The sequence below is a fragment of the Arvicanthis niloticus genome, chromosome 3, assembly GCF_011762505.2.
Source record: "Arvicanthis niloticus isolate mArvNil1 chromosome 3, mArvNil1.pat.X, whole genome shotgun sequence".
In the NCBI taxonomy this organism is placed as follows: domain Eukaryota; kingdom Metazoa; phylum Chordata; class Mammalia; order Rodentia; family Muridae; genus Arvicanthis; species Arvicanthis niloticus.
The window spans coordinates 102,377,952-102,397,183 of NC_047660.1; the positions used below are offsets into that span (position 1 = coordinate 102,377,952).

The 19,232-nt window shown below is 42.5% G+C and overlaps 1 protein-coding gene across 5 annotated transcripts in view; it reads right to left on the reverse strand.

Annotated features, from left to right (window-relative positions):
• Nucleotides 1–19,232, reverse strand: part of LOC117706201 (ubiquitin-conjugating enzyme E2 E2) — a 267,546-nt gene that overhangs the window by 98,031 nt on the left and 150,283 nt on the right. The window lies entirely within an intron of this gene.

Below are 19,232 nucleotides of genomic sequence, written 5' to 3' on the forward strand. Positions count from 1 at the left end.
TTTTTAAAATCCATATAATAGATCACATGTGTTAATGAAACCTTTGAATATCTATATAATGTATGATTTCAATGGCCATAAAATGGCTGAGTCATTTCATGAAGCACTAAAAAGCTACCATATTAAACAATTGTGGTTTCTTCTCATATTTTATTTCAGTGAGGTTGGGATGTTTGTAATAGTTCTCAATCTTGGGCTCCAGACAAGACTGTGTGAATAAAATAAACAGTTATGGAAGCATCGTCCCATTCAGGGCCATGGCTTCGGGATTTCATTTCAGTCTGGGATGGCTGTTTCCCATAATACAGTCCTCTGTGTGTCTTAGAGTTTGGCTTTGCCACTGCCCTGGGTATACTCTTCCAACTTGTTGCCATTCTATTTGGTTAATTGTGTGTGTGTGTGTGTGTATGTGTGTGTGTTAATATGGGCAATAATAACATCAATGGCCATTTGAGCACAAACAGAAATGTTTAAATCGGCTTTTTAGGTTAGTGGGCAGCTCTGATTTCTCTCTCTCACTTTGTCACCTAGCCATTCATTGCCTAAATAGCTATTAATGATGCCGTCTGTGACCCAGGCCTTGAGTGAGGGAGAAGGAAATTCACGAGTCAGGCTGACATGACCTTCAGAGACCTAAGTGCAGACTGGCATTAAGGAAGCACAAAAGTTAATGTGAACATGACCAAAAGTGGGTGCAGAGTCAGTAACATTTAGCTCATTTAACCTAACCACCACACAACACCTAAGCCAGGGGAAGAAAGAAACAGGCAAGACATAGGACAGAGCCTATATAAGGAAACAGAGCAAAGAACTCTGCATGGACAACTGCCCTAAGAAAGGGGGAAATCCCAGTTTAAAAAAGATTTTTGTGTTTGTGTTTGGGCACATAAACCATAAATATGTAGGTACCCCATGGAGGCCAGGGAGGGCAACACATCCTTAGAGCTGGAGTCACAGCTGGCTGTAAGCTCCCTAACATTGGAGCTAGGAATGAACTTGGGTTGTCTGAATTGGAAAGAACAGCAAGTGCTCTTACCAGCTGAGCCATCTCTCCAGCCCCACACCTTAAGGACAAGTAAAGGACAGCAGCATGGGGCTCCTGAAGTGTTGTCACCATCGGTCAGCCAGAATGTGGAAGCTTTCATCTATGTTTCATGGTAGTTGCAGTGGGTCTGCGAAGTCAACCTGAAATTATGTCCTGATTGCACAGAATTTCAGAACCTCACATGAGGGCGTGAGTGTCATATTTTTCCTAAGAAAGGCTGGATATATTTAAGCCTCTGAAACTCCCCCTACCTACTTTATGTCGGACCAAGACAGCAAATCAGAGCAAAACTGCGTAAGTTAGGAATAGAGACCGACTGTCACGGACCCAATGATAAAGAGGTGTGGTCAATATCACATAAGGAATAAAAACATGGATATGTACCTATAGTGATTTGAATAGGCATGGTCTTCCACACTCATATGTTTGAGTGCTTGGCCCATAGGGAGTGGCACTACTAAGAGGTATGGCCTTACTGGAGAAACACTGTGGGGGTGTGCTTTCAGACCTCCTATGTTCAAGCTCTGCCCAGTATGGCACACAGACCCTTCTGCTGCCTGTGGATGAAGATGAAAACCTCTCAGCTCCTTCTCCAGCAGCATGTCTGCCTGCATGCCATCTTGCTTCCCATCATGACAATGATGGACTAAACCTCTGAAGTATAAGCCAGCCCCAATTAAATGTTTTTCTTTATAAGAGTTGCCATGGTCATGGTGTCTCTTCACAGCAATGAAACCTGACCTAAGACAGACCTACACTCTGAAACTGATAGAGTCCCAACAGCAGCTGTCAAGCGAGAGAGTCTCTGACACTGTGTGCTTAGGTACTGTTAGAGGACCTTTCTTCTCTGTCCATATCAGGATCAAAAGGAAATCACAGTCACACTGGCAGGGACAACTATTGCCTTGCCTGGGAATATCACATACCCTCTAGATAGTTTCTGGTTCATCTCCACATGTCACTATACTGACAATTACATATCTTGATCTCATGACTAAGAAGCGGAAAGGAACCTAGACAATCTATCTGCAACACATGTTTCACATACTCAGTAAAATTAAGGACTGTAGCATGTATCTCAAGTATTTAAGGAAGTTCTGAGTGACATAGACCAGATTCTAAGGTGAAGAACACTTGTGTTTCTTTACATCCACTATCTAGAAAGAGATAAACAGTCGGGCGGTAGTGGCGCACGCCTTTAATCCCAGCACTTGGGAGGCAGAGGCAGGCGGATGGATTTCTGAGTTTGAGGCCAGCCTGGTCTGCAGAGTGAGTTCCAGGACAGCCTGGGCGATACAGAGAAACCCTGTCTCGAAAAACCAGAAAAAAAAAATTATAGAAAGAGATAAACAGTTACATATTTTGGAGGCTGTGTGTTCAGGAGGCTGTGTATACATATTTTATAATGGTATTTTATCAAAAGACACATCATGTGTCTGAGTAATGGAATATTCTCTAGTAGGCTCAGGCCATGATACCTCTGTGACCGGGGATCAAAACGTACAAGACGTGTCCATTACAGATAATGGATCATGGAGTATCTGGGAAGCACCAACACGAAATCACAGCTGTTTTCACACTGGTGGAGGCTGACACACAGGAACCCTGAGTTCAATGTAAGCCTGGGTTACATGGTGACTTTGATGCCAGGCTGATCTTCACAGTGAGACAAAGAGAGAAGCCACAGGCATGTTGCTGGAACTCTGTGACAGAAAACAACTTTCTGTCAAAAAGTTTCTGGTATGTTACAAGGCTGAGCAGATTCTGTGCTCCCTGTGAGTCCTCATTGGGTCAGAGGTTCCACAGGCATGAGGCCAGTAGGCAGTACAATGGAAATGGTACACAGGATTAGGCCTATAAATGTTTAAAAGGCATGGGAAACGTACATTTACAAGTAACCCAGATTCCCATATCTCCAGGACCTTCCCTTTCATGACTAGTGACAAAAAAAGCAAGTCAGAACTAGCTGTGAATGGGCTGCCGCTGTATTGTAGCCTGGCAGGTTCAGCTCAGCTGGAGCCCTGTGCCTGGAGCTCGTCTGCATAAAGGAAGGACACATGGCCTCAGCAATATTTATCCCTGACTGTTACGTAGGAAGGTGGCTTTGTTGTTTGGACAGGGACCTAAGGAATATGAGAGAATTACCACAGGATCAGGACACCTGGGAAAACCAGATTAGACATAGATCAGATGCTTTTGTGTGTCTTAATGTTTACAAGGATCTGTTCCATATGCATCTCCACTGTCCACAGTGAGCTGGGAAGGTGACTTATTCTGTGGCTGTATGCCAACCTCCTACTCAGGTCACCAGAGAGTTAACATAATGAGCTCAGCACAGAGTCCTGGAGAAGCTTCCTCTCATCCCTGTGGAAAGCTACCATTGCAAAGAGCCTACACTGCCAGCCCCTGGAGACCACAGCTTAGTCCAGGGAGGCAAGACAGTCACACTGCATGGCGGGTGGCAGGGTGGTGTGCCTCAGCTGGGGACTGAAGGCAGGGCTCCCGCACTCCAGGCAACCCTGCTGAGCCATCCCCATCCAACTCTTCATTTGAAAAACATCCTCATTCTTTCACTTGTAGACAGGTGCTATTTTTGCAGCAGGCTTTACCATTACAACTAACTACAGAGAGCCAGGAACTAAAATCTAAATTTACAATTAACAATATGAACACCGGAGAGCTTCAATTTAAATGACAAAGCAATGCTTTATAATAACATGCTCAAATATGAAACATTCCTGAGCATAATGTCACAACAAGGGTAAATGTTAAGTATTCTGTAGGTCTCAAGTGGTCATTTCTTATTTTTATCTCTGTGTTTAGTAAGTAAAAAATTAAACATGACACATGAAATTTTTGTCTCCTCATAATGCCTCAAGTGCTGTAAAATTAGCAAATGCCTTTAAAAAACCGTGTCATAGAGCTATATGGATCACGCTATCATCAAAACTAACACAGGATCAATTCTACCTGAGCAATACAGGGCCTGGTTCAGCCACAGGAACATCAGCCTAGCGTTACATGGTTCTCTGAGGAAGTCTGTAGGACTGGATAGTAACCTGTTTGCCCTACTCAAAGATGGTGGCACGGCCTTCACATATCAAGCTTTCCTCTCCAAGTCCTTCCATGAACACAAAGGCAGTTACACTTCAGCAATTCCTGTTCCCGTATTAGTGGAAACAACACAACAGCTGCCTCCCACCCCAAGAGATGTTGGTTTATACTGTAACTTCCAACACACAAATGACATAATTCAAGGTTAAAGGTTTCAGTAGTTTGAAACTGGACCTAACCAGTCTATTATCCCTTCAGAATTCTAAGATGCCAGTGACCAGAGTTTCTAAAAGTCTCTAGTGTTTCAAGTTTCCTCTTCTAGTTTGAGGAGATGATGGACTTGGCTTTGAATAAACAAGTCTCTTGGGATTTAAACGGTCAGCTGCAGGGCTAGGGGTCAGCAAGTGCTAGTGCTGTTTAAGAACAGCAGGAGGACAGGTGTGGGAACAGGAAGACAGATGTGGGAGCAGGAGGACAGGTGTGGGAGCAGGAGGACAGGTGTGTGTGGGAGCAGGAGGACAGGTATGGGTAAAGTGGTAGGAAACTGCTCAGATCATCTTTTTCCTTTTTTGTTTTAAACATTTCTTTTAACTGATGTACACTGTGTGTATGTGTCTATGTGTGGGTATGTGCACCTGGATGGAAGTGTGTGAGGAGGCCAGAAGAGGGTGTCAGATCCCCTGGAGCTGGAGTTACAGGTTGTGGTGAGGTGCCTGTCTGTCATGGGTACTGGGAACCAGACTTGTATATTCTCCAAGAACAGTATGTGCTCTTAACCACTAAGGACCTCTCTAGGATTTTTTTTTTTTTTTTTTTTTTTTTCCTAACAGTTTCCTTTAAAAGAAAAATCTTAGTGAAACAATAACTCGGATTTTCAGGGTGATTTCAAGTCTGAAAGCAATTTCTCCCCAAGTACAATTTCTAAGTAGTGTACAACCTGACTTGACGGAAACAGTTAGGTTTCTTTTACTTTATTCTTTATCTCTGCATCTCTCCTAACAGCTCTACACTTGAAACCACTGACAGGTTTATTTGGCTGCCACGACCTGTCCTCACTTCCTTTCTGTAAGGAAACACAGTTTCTGTTCACTGTTCAAAGAGTTCTGCTCACACAGCAGGAACCTGGCGAGATAACGCAGATCAATAGTTTGCATCTTCTCAGGCATTTGTTTTAGAAAGACAAGGATGTCTAGAAGTGAGTGGTTTTCTCAGTCCCACCAGTGCCTCTTGCAGAGGGACTGCTGGTGTTGGTAGGCTTTCAGGGGCTTGAAAACATCAGCTGTGAAGGTCAAGTGCAGAATGGGCTGGCTGCTACCACACTCCAGTCACCTTCTAGATGGAGACATGGAGAAGTAAGAACAATGCACTTTGGCTGAATCCTAATTTACAGGACACACGGAAGCAAAAGTATCTTTTCCATTTCATTATCAGAAGCTTGGGCCAGCAGCAGAGCCCACATCCTGGAGGGGAGAGGACAGCTGCTGGAGGATAGGTTGGGGAACATTTATTCTAAATTACCAATTTATTGTCTCCATTTCTCCTCCTGCCCTAGACTTAGTGACTTGTTCCACCAGCCCCTGCAAACATCCTTGACCACATGCTCGTAGTGGAGGCCTTACATAGGCCTTATTTAGGGTATGCCCTATATAAACAATACCTTTCAACAAGTAAAACAATACAAACCCAGTGTCAAGGAATACATTTCTTTTCTTTTAAACTTAGTTATAAGTGTAACTGGGTTCCTCTTCTAAACCTTGTCTCAGACTATGTTCCTGGTGAATCAGTCCAACATTCCAAGATTTGGGTCAAAGTCAGCAATATCTTAACATAAAGACAAGAAGTCTTAAGCAGTGTGTGATGCAGTGCATTTTCAGGAATGTTTATGTAAGGGGAGGTTCTGATACTAAGGTCTAGTTCCCTAATTGGTTCTTGATTTGTTAATGTGGAAGGCTGGGAGCTAATTGCTGGGTGGAAGACACAGGTGGGACTTCCAGGTCCCGAGAGGAACAGGAGATGCAGGGAAGGAGAGGAGGCCTTTTCGGCCATGCCTTGGAGGAAGAAGGACACAGCTATTATGTAGGCCTCTGCTATAGGCACACGTGTGGCCAAGGATGTTTGGCAGGGGCTGGTGGAACAAGTCACTAAGTTTAGGGCAGGAGGAGAAATGGAAATAATAAATAAAGGTCAGGCCTTTCCAGGCAGTAGTTTTCAGTGCCTAGCAATTGTGCTTAGTAGGCATGTTAAAAGGTAACAGAGCTGTGTATCTTTTATCTGTGGATTCAAGGGTATCGTGAGTGGGCTAGCACGACCCCTCTCGAGCAAAGGTGGATAGAAAAGGAAGCCGGGTTAGGGTTGGTGGAGGCTGATCCCAGAGCTAAGCTGGGTGGAACAAATGGGAGTGGGAGGGGCTAGAGTGTAGGTGGCAGCTCCCGGGCAAAGGTGGTAACATGTTTTAAAAACTACACGCAACATGTTTGCAGGAACACGGAGGGTCTGTTATTAGAGAATCTGTATCTGAGGTGGCAAACCACAGTCATAAGCCTGTGTTGTGATTCTCTTGTGGTTTCAGAATGAATATAGTTTAAACCATGTAAGCTGCTTTCATTCATAAATATGGGGCAGGGCCCTAAGCAGCAGTAACTAATTTAGTAAATACATCAAGAGTACCTCAGTCCATGATGCATAATATAATGAAAAGGAAAATTTAAATATTTTAATTATTAATCAATTGAGAACATGAAGAGCCAAATGGCTGCCAATCATCAACTGTCTGTTCCAATGATTTTATATCAGCTAAATGCTCAAAACTGAGCTACTGTTGTGGTTAGGATATGAATGGCCTCCACAGGCTCATATATTTGAATGTTTGGTCCCCACTTGTAAAACTGTATTTAGGAAGGATCAGGAGGTGTAGCTTTGTTGAAAGAGGCATGTCAGTGGGGTTGGGCTTTGGATTTTAAAAAGCCCACACTATTCCCAGTTAGTGCTCTGCCTTGTGCTTATGGATAGGGTCTGAGCTCTCAGCTACTGCTCCAGTGCCATGCCGACCTGCCTGCTGCCATGCCCCTGGAATGACGGTCACTGACTCACTCTCTGAAACGATAAGATCTAATAAACTCTTCCTTCTGTAAGCTGCCTTGGTCATGATGTCTCATCACAATAGAACAGTAACTAAGACAACTACTGTGAAAAGCCCTGATGTATCATTTGAGAACATTGTCCCTTTTAATCTAAATCTTTCAAATTTAGATTCAAAGGATCTGTGGGCTGGGCAATGAGGGGCAGATAAGCATGAGGCTCTGACTTTAGATCTGTAGCACCCACATAAAAGCCAGGTGTAGTAGGGTGTCTGCAACTCCAGGGCTGGGAAGGCAGACAGGAGGATCCTAGGGACTCCGGGCCAGCTGGGGAAGCGGAAACACCTCACTTAGAGACCCTGTATAGAAAAAGGTAAGTTGAGTGATAGGAGTGATAGAGGAAGACAGCAAAGTCAACTTATGACCTCTGCAGAATGTGTAAAAGAAAAGAAAAATATATGTAGAAGAAAACTAAATCAAGATAAAACTAGGATTTATATTTATCTTTCTTTTAAGAGGAAAAACTTCCCAGAATTATCTTCAAATGAAAGTGTTTGTTTAAATCACCAGATGCTATCGTCTATACAAAATGCTCAGGGAAGAAAAATACTCAGTTATTTAAACTGTGAATGTGAGCCAGAGCTCGAGCACACAGGCCGTGTGTTCCCATGTCCTTCATTGTGGAAGTGCCCAGGGAGGAGGAGGGCTGCCCCTCTCAACTTCAGGCATTGGTTATTGCTTACTGTAGAGGCTCACAGTTGACAGAAGGGCCAAAGTAACGTGGAGTGGCCAGCTGTGGTTGGGTTATCTATATCAACTGCCCGCTGCCCAAGGCTCAGGAATTTTTCAAAGGGGAGGAGAGAAAGCAAGGGCCTATGGGTCAGGAAGAGAGCTGTGATGCTGACTTCTGGACATAACCTGGTTGTTGCAGGCAAAACTCTAGCATGGATGGGGACTCTCCACTGTCCCCAGCTCTATCAGAGGAGCGTTGGGCAGTTCACAGCTGTTGAGGGAGGAACGTTCACTCTCATTTGGGGGACATGGCCACAAATCCATGTCTATATGGGTAGCATTAACTGGACTCAGGGTTGCTAATAACACAGGAAATAAAGGACCTGAGGCTGGGAAGGAGATCCAGTGGGGAGGAGTTTGGGAGCAGGAAGGAGTCAATAGTGAGTAGAAAAGAACAACACACACTGTATACATGTATGGCACTTTCATACATGTACGAATTAAAAATATTATTGTGCTGGCTCGTTTACTGTCAACTTTACACAAGCTAGAGTTCTCTGAAAGGAGGAAACTTTAATTGAGAAAATACCTCCACATAAGATCAAGCTGTAGGCAAGCATGTAGGGCATTTTCTTAATTAGTGATTGATGGAGGAGGGACCTGTTCATTGTGGATGGTGCCATGCCTATGCTGGTGCTTCAGGGTTTTATAAGAAAGCACACTGAGCAAACCATGCTGAACAAACAGTAAGCCAGTAGCTTGGTGGCACTGGTCCATGATGTCTGCATGAGCTCCTGCCTCCAGTTTCCTGCCCTCTTTGAGTTCCTGTAATGACTTCCTTTGACGATGAACAGTGAGGTGGAAGTGTAAGCCAAATACGCCCTTTCCTTCCCGATTTGCTTTTTTTGGTCATAGTGTTTCATCAGAGCAAAAGAAATCCTAAGACAACTATTTTAAAAGTGTGAACATGACCCCTAAGAAAACAGGGAGATACCTTAAACAGTGGAGTGAACTTGAGCTCTGGAGCAAGGATTATCTCTGTGTGAGAACTGGAGAACACCCCACTCTCTACACACGACAAAGCCTGCTACCCACAGCCTGCTCCCAAATGCAACCTGCCTGTGGGCCTGTAAGTGTGCAGTGTCTTCCCTGAGTGGGGAGAGCACGTGACACATCATTACCTACAGTTCTTTTCATCTGTAAGGTGTGTTCAGCCATCACTGGCTCACAGCAGGTATCTCCCCTCATCAATTCCAACATAAGCCAATTAGCCGACAGCCCAACTGACTTACCTTTTATCTTTGTGTTCCTTCTTCTGTGAGGTAGGACTGACACTCCCCTTAGAGGTTATGTGTGCACTCCATCCCCATGGAAGGCTACCATGATGGCTGTTCTCACAAGTACCATCTTACCCAACTGCTTTCTCTTGCTACTATGACAACTACTACTCATTTAAAACCAATACTGTTGCAGTTGATAATAGAGTTTAAAACAACAGGTAGGATACATGTTGACAAACAGCCAGATTTGACTTGAAAAGCCATCTGGTTTACTAATAAAAAAAGAACAATTCTAGTACCACAAAACTTCCCTAAGGAGAATTTATACAATACAAATAGACTGCTTTCAGGATATTGAACATTCAGTTCAACAATACTTTGACTCCATGAATCAGGATATGGAAATAGTGTACTAATTTATAATGATAAAATATCTTTTAAGAGCTAATATACTGTATGCGAATGCTTTATTCAATAAATATTTAAGCACTAGCTTGAAGTGGATTATTGTTAATGGGTAGGAAAATTGTACAGTCATAAAGCTTGTAATAAAAATAAGCAGAATGCCTACTGATCAGATGTGGTAGTTCAAATGTATCAGCTGGGTGCAGAAGCAGTCACTCATGCTCAAACAACAGCTGTGCTGTGCTCTCCATGAGCTTCAGACAGTGCATATTATGAGCTCTAGATTACTGAAAATCCCTATGTTTGTATGTCCCCCCAAAATACCTTCATATAGATTATAAATTCATCCAGTATTGAGAAGTAATTTCAACACAAATGAGAAGGACAAAGAGGCCTTTCTGTTTTCTTAGACATTTCTATTGTACTTGGTTTAATGAGCTTCAACATCTTACATCTTAGAAAAGAACATGGCAGGATGTAGGTTTATTCACTCAAGGGCAGTACATATACAGAAGAAGCTCCAGGATGGGCCATGCCAGGCATCTCACTTGTCTTTGATTCTGTAAACAAATGTTTTCCCTTGGGGTGAGCTGCTGAGAATATAAAACAAACTCAACAGTTGGGTCAGTGCTTAAAATAAATAAGTCAAGCCCAGCGGTGTTCCAGAACTCAGGAGGCAGGGGCTGGCAGATCTCTGTGGGTTTGAGGCCATCCTGGTCTACAAAGCAAGTTCTAGGAGAGCCAAGGCCACACAGAGAAATGTCGTCTCAAACAAACAAACAAACAAACAAACAAACAAGAAAAGAGTCAAAACCACATTGCTTTCATTTCTTAAGATTTTATGATGTTTCTAACACTTAGAAATCACATGTTCTGACTCATTAAAACTAGCTATCACCAACTTGTACCAACATTCATCAAGTGAAAAAAAAAAACCCAAAATAAACCAACTGGCTACTTCATAAAGTCAGAGCAAGACAAAGACACTTGGACAGATTCCAAGAGTGTCATTTATCTACAGCACACACTTGAGACCAGCCAGGCATGGCGGCTCACACCAGTAATTCCAGCACCTGGAAGCTGATGCTGGAGTAGTGTTTTGAGTTTGACCACAGTCTGGGCTGCACACTGCTACCAGATCAGCTTGAGCTATGGTGTGAGATCTTGTCTCAAATCAATGAATCCACGGTGTCTCTGTCCCTCATTAGGGGTTATCGAGCATACTCTTGAAGGTAGTGAGTGAGGCATGCTTTAACTGAACAGGACTGCCCTTGACTCTCTGGAGTCAAGAGAACTGCTAAACCAGGAGGAATGTTCTTAGGACTAAACTTGTTGGGACAAGAAAAAAAAAAAAAAAAAAAAAAAAAAAAAAAGAAAGAAAACCTGGGATCATACTTATAAGCATACTTTGGTAAAAGGTTCAAGTTGGAAACTTTATGCATGAGAGCCTGCCCAGTACTAGCCAACTCTGAAGTCATCCGTTTTGATGTGAAAGCCAGCTCTGAGTCTAAGCCAGCAGACACTCCAGAAATGTATTCTAATGCTGATAGTCTCGGTTATAACTGAGCTTGTCGTTATTCCACCTTGTGCCTGTTAAACGTGAAGCGCCTTTATACAAATAAACAGCAATCTGTACTTTGTGGTACCTTTTGACCCACAATTGTAAAACACCAACTAATCAAAAAGGAAGTGTTTTTTCACCCTGAAATTGTGGCAATCTGTCCCCCTCTCCCTCTCTTTCTTCATATAACATTTAGAATTTGACATTGCTTGTGATGTAGTTGGTATCTGATAACATTCAGAGAATATTTCACAAACATCACTGAGTTCTGCATATAGTTGCAGAACATTTACTTGTGAGGTTGTTGAGTAACTTCGTATGTTTCTGACTGCTATTTCTACACCTGTGATACAGTATGTAGCCAAGCTGGCTGCATTATAATTCAAAATATTTCAAGTTAACTTTAAACACTGTTGAGACTTTGTTTTTACTAAGCATAATAATATAACTTCCCCTCTGAAAATGTCCTTCCTTAGGATAATACAGCCCAGTGTGGGCCCAGACCTGCGGTATGCTGCAGTTACTCAGATGGGCAACTGAGAACAGTAAGCAAGGTCACCTTACTGTTATAAATGGTATAACACATGGCAGTTAAAACACAAACAAAATGATTCTCAGACACTAGCAAATGTGTTTATTCTTATATAAATCCCTATATTAAATGCAAATTTAATCTTGCGGAAAGAAATTCTGTATTTGTGCGTGTTATGTGCACATATGCACAGGCTCATGCACACATTATGTGCACACGTGTTTGAAGGCCAGAGGTTTATGTCTCATTGTTGTCCATGTTATTGTAGGCAGGATCTCTCACTGGAGCTCTGGAGCTCACTGATGAAGTCTGGTCAGTGGACTCCAGGGTTCCTCAAGCTTCCCTGTCTCAGTACTGGGGTTACAGGCATGTGTAACCATGCCTGCTTTTTACATGCATGCTGGAAATCTGAGCTTAGATCCTTACGGCTTGCTGAGAAAACAGTGCACTGCCTAAGCTACTTCCCCACGCTCATTTCATAGTTTTAAAAAGAAGTCTAAAGATGTCAGATGTGATAATAAATATGTAATGTACACCTTGTAATTTATATGATACTTTATGAAATGTTTTCTTAGAAAGAACAAGAAAATTAGTAGCTGACATACACTACAGCTTAAGGAGCAGCAGAGAGAGCTGCAGAGACAGGTCAGCACAAAGACCTGCATTCCATCCACAGAACACAAAAATAAATTATATAAAAACACGAAGGCCAGGCATGGCAATGTCTGATAACCTTGGTTTTCATGCTGCATGAGGCTCTTGACAGGTGAACTGTAGGCCAGTGGGAGATCTTGTCTCTAACAAGGTAGGTAGCATTCTGGAGTTAATACCCAGAGTTGCCTTTGGGCTTCCCATGTACTCACATATACACACAAGTGTACCCACAGATGCACAAATGCATATCTGAAAAGAAAAAAGGCACTTGCAGGGGGTCTTTAATGATTAAAATCCACTGTCCTCACCTCACTTTCCACAAGCAGCAGAAATCTGCAATCATATCTTTTCTTGTGCACAGCAGCAACCTTAAGAGGAAGCAGCGCAAAAAAGGAGGAAGGTTGTCTGCATGCCCCAAGGAGTCAGTCTACCACCTTATGTTTTTAATTCTCCTCCTTTCAGTATGGGCCAATCTAGGTTCTTCTGCATGCTAGCCACCTGTCCCTGAGTCATAGCTCCCACCCCACAATCCTCTGCTTCCTAAAACTATGAAACAAAGTCTCCTGATTTCCTCCATGTGGCCCAGAAGCATATCTTTTAAACAGCAGGCTAGACTCAAATCACACATCAAAGCAAAGCATGGCTCTGGTACAGGGCAATGGATTTTAAAAAATGTATAATTTATTTATTTATTTATTATCTATCATCTGTCTATCTATCTACCTATCATTTATCTATCTATCATTTATCTATCTACCATCTATCTATCTATCTATCTATCTATCTACGTATGTTTGTACGTATGTATGTACCATGTATCTAAGTATCTAAGTATCTAAGTACCTATCTAAGTACCTATCTATCTATCTATCTATCTATCTATCTATCTATCTAACATCTGTCTGTGTATGCATGCTTTGCTGACATGGCACACTACAGAAGGCATAGGATACTTTTAGGATATTTTTACCATGTGGGTCTTAGGGATTGGACCCAGATTGCTGGGCTTCATGGCAAGCGCCTTTCCCCATTGGGCACCTGACCAGTCTAGAGTAATGATTAGCCCTTCCTGTACTCAGGGGAGGTGGCAGTCTATCAGTGAGGAAGGCTCAGTTCTATATCCATGCTCCAAATAGGGCAGCCCCAGGATTTACATGTTCTGGAGTTTTGGGTCAAATCTTGTCTGATTACTCTCTTCTCTGCTCTGTGTTCTTCTCTCCTGGCCCCAACACTCCAGTATATGTATTCTCCCATACACTGCAGGGGACTGAAAGCAGCCAGTGATAGTCCAGAAGGGACTTGGGAGGAAACTGCTCTCAAAGTTACATTACCAGCCCCCTCTCCATTACCCACTGCCCTTTAATATGCTGGAAGGGTTAAGAGATTCTAAACTGAAAAACTGGATTTCAGGAGACACAGGCAGACAACAGCATCAGTTCACTTCTTTGATGGCCTCTATGTGTCCTTCTGCCTCAGCTTTGTTGACTGAGAGGCAGGAATGTGGGGATCCCAAAGTTTCTAGAAAGCCACAAGAGTGCTGACATTACCTCTAGGAGCCCGGATGTCCACAGTTGATGAGGGCTTCAACAACAAATATATATATATATATATATATATATATATATATATATATATATATATTATATTCTTTGAAAAAAAAAACCCAATCCCATGAAAGTTGTAAAAGAAAAACGTGACTGACATGTACAGATTACTTTCACAATATCTCCCAAGTTCTCAGAAATGTATGAATGAACCTCTATTAGCATGCACAGCTGAATCTGTCCATTGGGCTCTATTAAACACCCTCCCCAGTGTCTGCACAATGTACTCAGTTCTTAGATGATATAAAATACACTGGGTGATATATTAAAACATCTCCGAATACTTGGAATTCAGGAAGAAACTGACTGCGTGATTAACTCATAGCTGTGACTCTGAGATTTTACTCCCAGTCTCAGAAACACTTGGCTGTTTTTCAGAAGGCAAATTTTTATGTTTTAATGACCAGATTTTTGTCATCATTATATAAAGAAAGGATTTTTTCTGTGGTAATTTATTTGTAATGGTAAAGTTAGAAGAAGAAGAAGAAATAGGACCAGTCTAGAGAAAAAGGTACCTTTAATTAAATTGGAATAAATGGGCCTGATGCCTCCCCTGAGAAAAAATGGGTATGAAAGCTGAAACACTGAAATATTAACCTTCCTCATTAACTGATAAGAGTGCCAGAGCAGCATCTGACTTATTCTCCACCCACCTGTTTCATGGGGCATGACAAAAGCTGGGACAGTACAAAAGTTCTTATGCAGATTTCACAGAGTTTCACTTCTAAGCACAGCTAAGTAGTGTTTGCTCACCAATGACAAAGCAGGTAAGCTGAAAGTCTCTGGAGCACACCTTGGTTACAGTCGAACGTGGAAAACAGGGAGCCTCAAGCTGGGCCTTCAACAGGTAGAAAGATAAGAGCCAGAGACTGGCAACCTATGTCTGTTACCATGTCAGTGACTAAGAGTCACTGCTGCTGCCCCAGACAACAAGTGAAGGACGCTTGCTGCCTGAGTCCAGCTGAGACATCAGAAAGCTGGCTGGTGGACAGCACTCTGTCATGCAGCCCCCTTACTTCCCTCTCTCTTGGAGAAACCTTTGGGTACCCCTCTTTAAATAAACCACCGAATGGACCCAAGTAGCCTTCGATCATACTACACAAAGAAAAAGTCCCGAGGAAACCTTTCTAACTCTTGTTTTTTCTATGGTGAGAACATTCTCAGACTGCAAGAGCCTCCAAATCTGAGATGGTGTTTCACAGGAAAGGCTGTCTAAATCCTGTTTATACCACAAGCATCCACCTCAAGACGTTTTAATGTCTCCACTCTAACTTCCAGTTCTCTATAAACATATAGATTGTTTTTCCCCCAAGGGACCATTTTTCTTACTGTACCCTATTGCCATGAGAGCTGCTACTGATACCAACTTCCTACAGTCTTTGAAGCTCATGGGTTAGTTACAGTCAATGACCATGCATTTATTAAGACACTCTGGCTAACTCTACATGTAATCAATTTTCTGGCAGCGGAATGCAGCATTTCATAATTTCCCTGCTTGGTTTTGATGTTCACCGATGTTTGTAAAATATTAACTATGTATGGAAGCAAATATTACCACCATCAACAAATTAAAGAGTTCAGTGGGAGCCAGATGCTGTTTTAATACTCTAACTTAATCCCTGCACTAACCCTCTAACCTTTATCACTATCGAAGCAATACAAACAAACAGAAGGTTAAAGGTTACTAACTCACTGGAGGCCTCAGCTGGAAGGCAGGAGAGGTGAGAAGAGCTTTGGCAGTCTGTGCACACACTCTGAACTCTTACACACTGCACAGATGGTCTTGATCTCTCATTTCAAGGCCCCGAACCCTGTTCTTTTCAGAATGAATTCCTACTACGGTCCATATGAGTGTGTCCATTCATCCATGAAGATTTTCACTGTACCACAGGGTCATTAAAGCCTCTGACTGAAACTCAGTTGGGAAGGAGTTCATCATGCTGCCTTCAATCCATACAAATTGTCTGCTAGGAGAGGAATTTGCTGACATTCTTACTGGGATTGCATGGAATCTCACACCAAGCAGTCCTGAGAGTGTGGAGCACCTTTTTACTTCATTCATCTCATCAGAGTCTAGAATTAGAGATTTGTAGCCCGTCTCATGCAATTATACACATCGTCTGATTTATATTTCTTGTCTGAGTTTCATTTCTGTTGCTTGCAAAAATATCTGACAGACAGCTCAGAGCTCCAGGACTCTTCTTCCTGGCACCACCAGGGAGGTCTCCTCCTCTCTACCCCCGAGGACACACCTCTCTCCCATAGAGAGGGCCTCCCTCCCTGTCCGTCAGGTAGGGGCCATGCCCAACCTACAATTCTCTGTAGAGCCTTGCTTGCTTCTGCTTTTCATCTCTAGCCTATTTGATCACTTCTGAGAATTTCTCTGCAAAGTAATCACCCATCTTTTAAGAATTATTTGTGTGTGTGTGTGTGTGTGTGTGTGTGTGTGTGTGTGTAGTAGTAGTAGTAGTGGTGGGGCTGGGACATGTGAGCCCATGTGAGTCAGAGGACAGCTTGCAGAAGTCAGTTCTCTCCTTCCACCATATGAGTCTAAGGGGACAAACGCAGAACTCTTTGGTGGCACATGTCTTGGTCTGCTGAGCCATCATCTCACTAGCTCCTTTAGAGGCAATTCACTTAAAAACAGCAAAGCAGGAGGGGAGGAAGGTGAAAGGACTTGGCCGAGCATCTAGGTTTATGTTAGAGCCTGTGTAGGTTCGAAGTACTCCTCTTAGCAACTGAAAAGTGATCATTTTAATGGTATGGGACTACACTGAAGGAACATAGGGAAATGTGCTGTCCCTTAGGAGGTGCATATAGAACTTCTAAGCCTTAAACCCTAAAGCAGGGCTTCTTAAGGACTGGTTGGTAAGGATGGTGAGGAACTGGACCTCCTTGTACTCTCTCTCTACTTTGTATAGGACTCAGGCCATGACAGGGAGAAGAGAATGAGTTTACGTTGCTCTAAACTCCCCCTCATTACTACTAGAAGAACCTATGCCATCATTAGAAGATTAGTTAACTAAACATTCATCTGAATCTGATACTGAATTAAAAACTGTCTCTGGCCCAGTGCAAGTAGCAGATCACAGGTAAAGTCAACTCTTCAGTCACAAAGGAAACTGCCTTATTTACCTATCATTCAAGCCACTGCACTCTGAACTCCATTTAAAGGCTTACAGCTATCAAAATACCTTGGCCCCAGGTGAGAAGAAACTAGCATCACTCTGTATAACTACACATCTCTTACACAGTATATTAGCTTGATTTGCTTCTTTCATTCTTAAATGTAATATTTTGCCTGCAGCAGAGAAAATGTCATTAATTGTATAATTTACCCAAGAGTCTAAAAAGAATGCTCATTAATCTAAACAGCAGGATTAAATTTTTTGAATGCAAGCTAGAAAGTCAAAGAAAAAAGCATCAAAGAAGGCAAGAAAATCAAGAATATTCATACCTATTAATATTTTCTCTCCATTCAGGAAGGCTACACTTGCCTCTTATATGACTGCTTCTTTAATGGCTGGTTGTGAATACATGAATTCAGTTAGGAAATCATTTGTTCTTCAACATAACGGTGAGCCTCTGCTGGTTTTCCATTAACTACTATAGATTACATGGAGTTTCTTTTTATTTCTTTGTCTTACTTGTCTGAATATAACAATGAATCCCCACAGGCTTATATTGTATACAATATGGTATTCTCCAATCTAGCAGAATAAATAACTTCAAATTACAATAAAGTTACCAAACATCGCTTATCTTCCAAACCAGTCATCAACAAAAACAGTGCAAGTGTAGAAAGATGTACATACGTTCACACTCAATGATCTTAAAATTGTCTGCATTCCCTCCCACTAATCAAGAGGTCAGCTATTGGAGCAGTCAATCAGCTATGGCAAGATTTTCCTTGTTCCGAGGACAGGCATCCTGAGGCCCTGCTGTGACGGCTGTCACTCAGAGGATGTGGGATTCAGTAGGACACTCTCCCCTAGTCCTTGGTACATCAGCTAATTTAGAGTTAGCATCTTCACTGGCTATGCCCATATAGGCAGACTACAGCACTGATGTGTAGTCAGGACTTAAAACAAAACAGGAGTGTATGAAAGAGATTCAGGGGCTGGTAGGATGGTTCAGTGGACAAAGGCACAGCACGTGTGAGGATCTGAGTTCAATCCTTAGGACCCACATGGTGGAAAGAGAGAATGGCAAGTCATCTTTTGACCTCCACCCACGACCCCATAAACAAAATGTTACACCACAGGGGAGGGAGCAAGTCTCTTTATCTAGGCTGCTGAACACATGAGAAACACATGAATCCCCATCCTGGTGAAACATTATACAATGCCAACCATTGAAACATAAAACCAGACATATTCCTACATCAACATTTTTCCTTTCTACATATTATTTTTGTCCAAAGGTTTTATGTATGTGTATGTGTGTTAGAAAAGACGTTTATATATATATGTACATACACATGTTTGAGAAGGCAATGGCAGAGTTCTGATTCTAGGTGAGGACATCCCTCTGTATGGCTGAGAAAAGCAGCTGCAGGATTAGAAGTGGCTCCTGCTGCACTGTGGGCTACAGACCTGCCCTGTGAGAACTTACGGGCAGTGTCAGTGATTCTGCAGCTTTGATCATGAATGTTGTGACTCCATGCCATGAAAGGGACGTTTGTCACATACAGACCAATGACCCTTTGTCATATATAAGTAGACAGAGAAAAAAACATGTGTCTTTAAGAATAAGAAACCATCTTGTCCTCTGGAGGATGCTACCTTACAGGCTTAACATAAAAAAACAAAACAAAACAAAACAAAACAAAAACAAAAACAAAAACAAAAAAAACGTAGAAAAAAGTTTGACAGGGTCTACGAAACTGAGATCTCTCCTGTCTAAACCCTTCTCTTGACAGTCCAGGATATACATCACCTGCCATATAATTGATGCCAATTCTAGTCTGCTCTGCTGGGTCCCTCAGAGTAAAGTTTCCCCTTTCCAGTTTCCGTGTTAGCTCCTGTTCCATCGGCTGGAAGGCAGACCCCATCTTCCAGAAGCCACAATATAAAGCAGCTTCAGGATCCTTCTCACTCTCCCTACGTGGTGCTGAGGACTCAGAACAGCTCGAAAGCACAGAGGTCACAGGCTGATAGGAAAGAACACTCAGTTCTCAGGCATGCTTGCTCACCTGATTAAAATTTTAAAAATTCATCAAGAATCATAGTTTCTTGGCTTGTGAAAGCAGCTCTGGCTACTCTGGACCACTGGCAGCAAGCAGAATG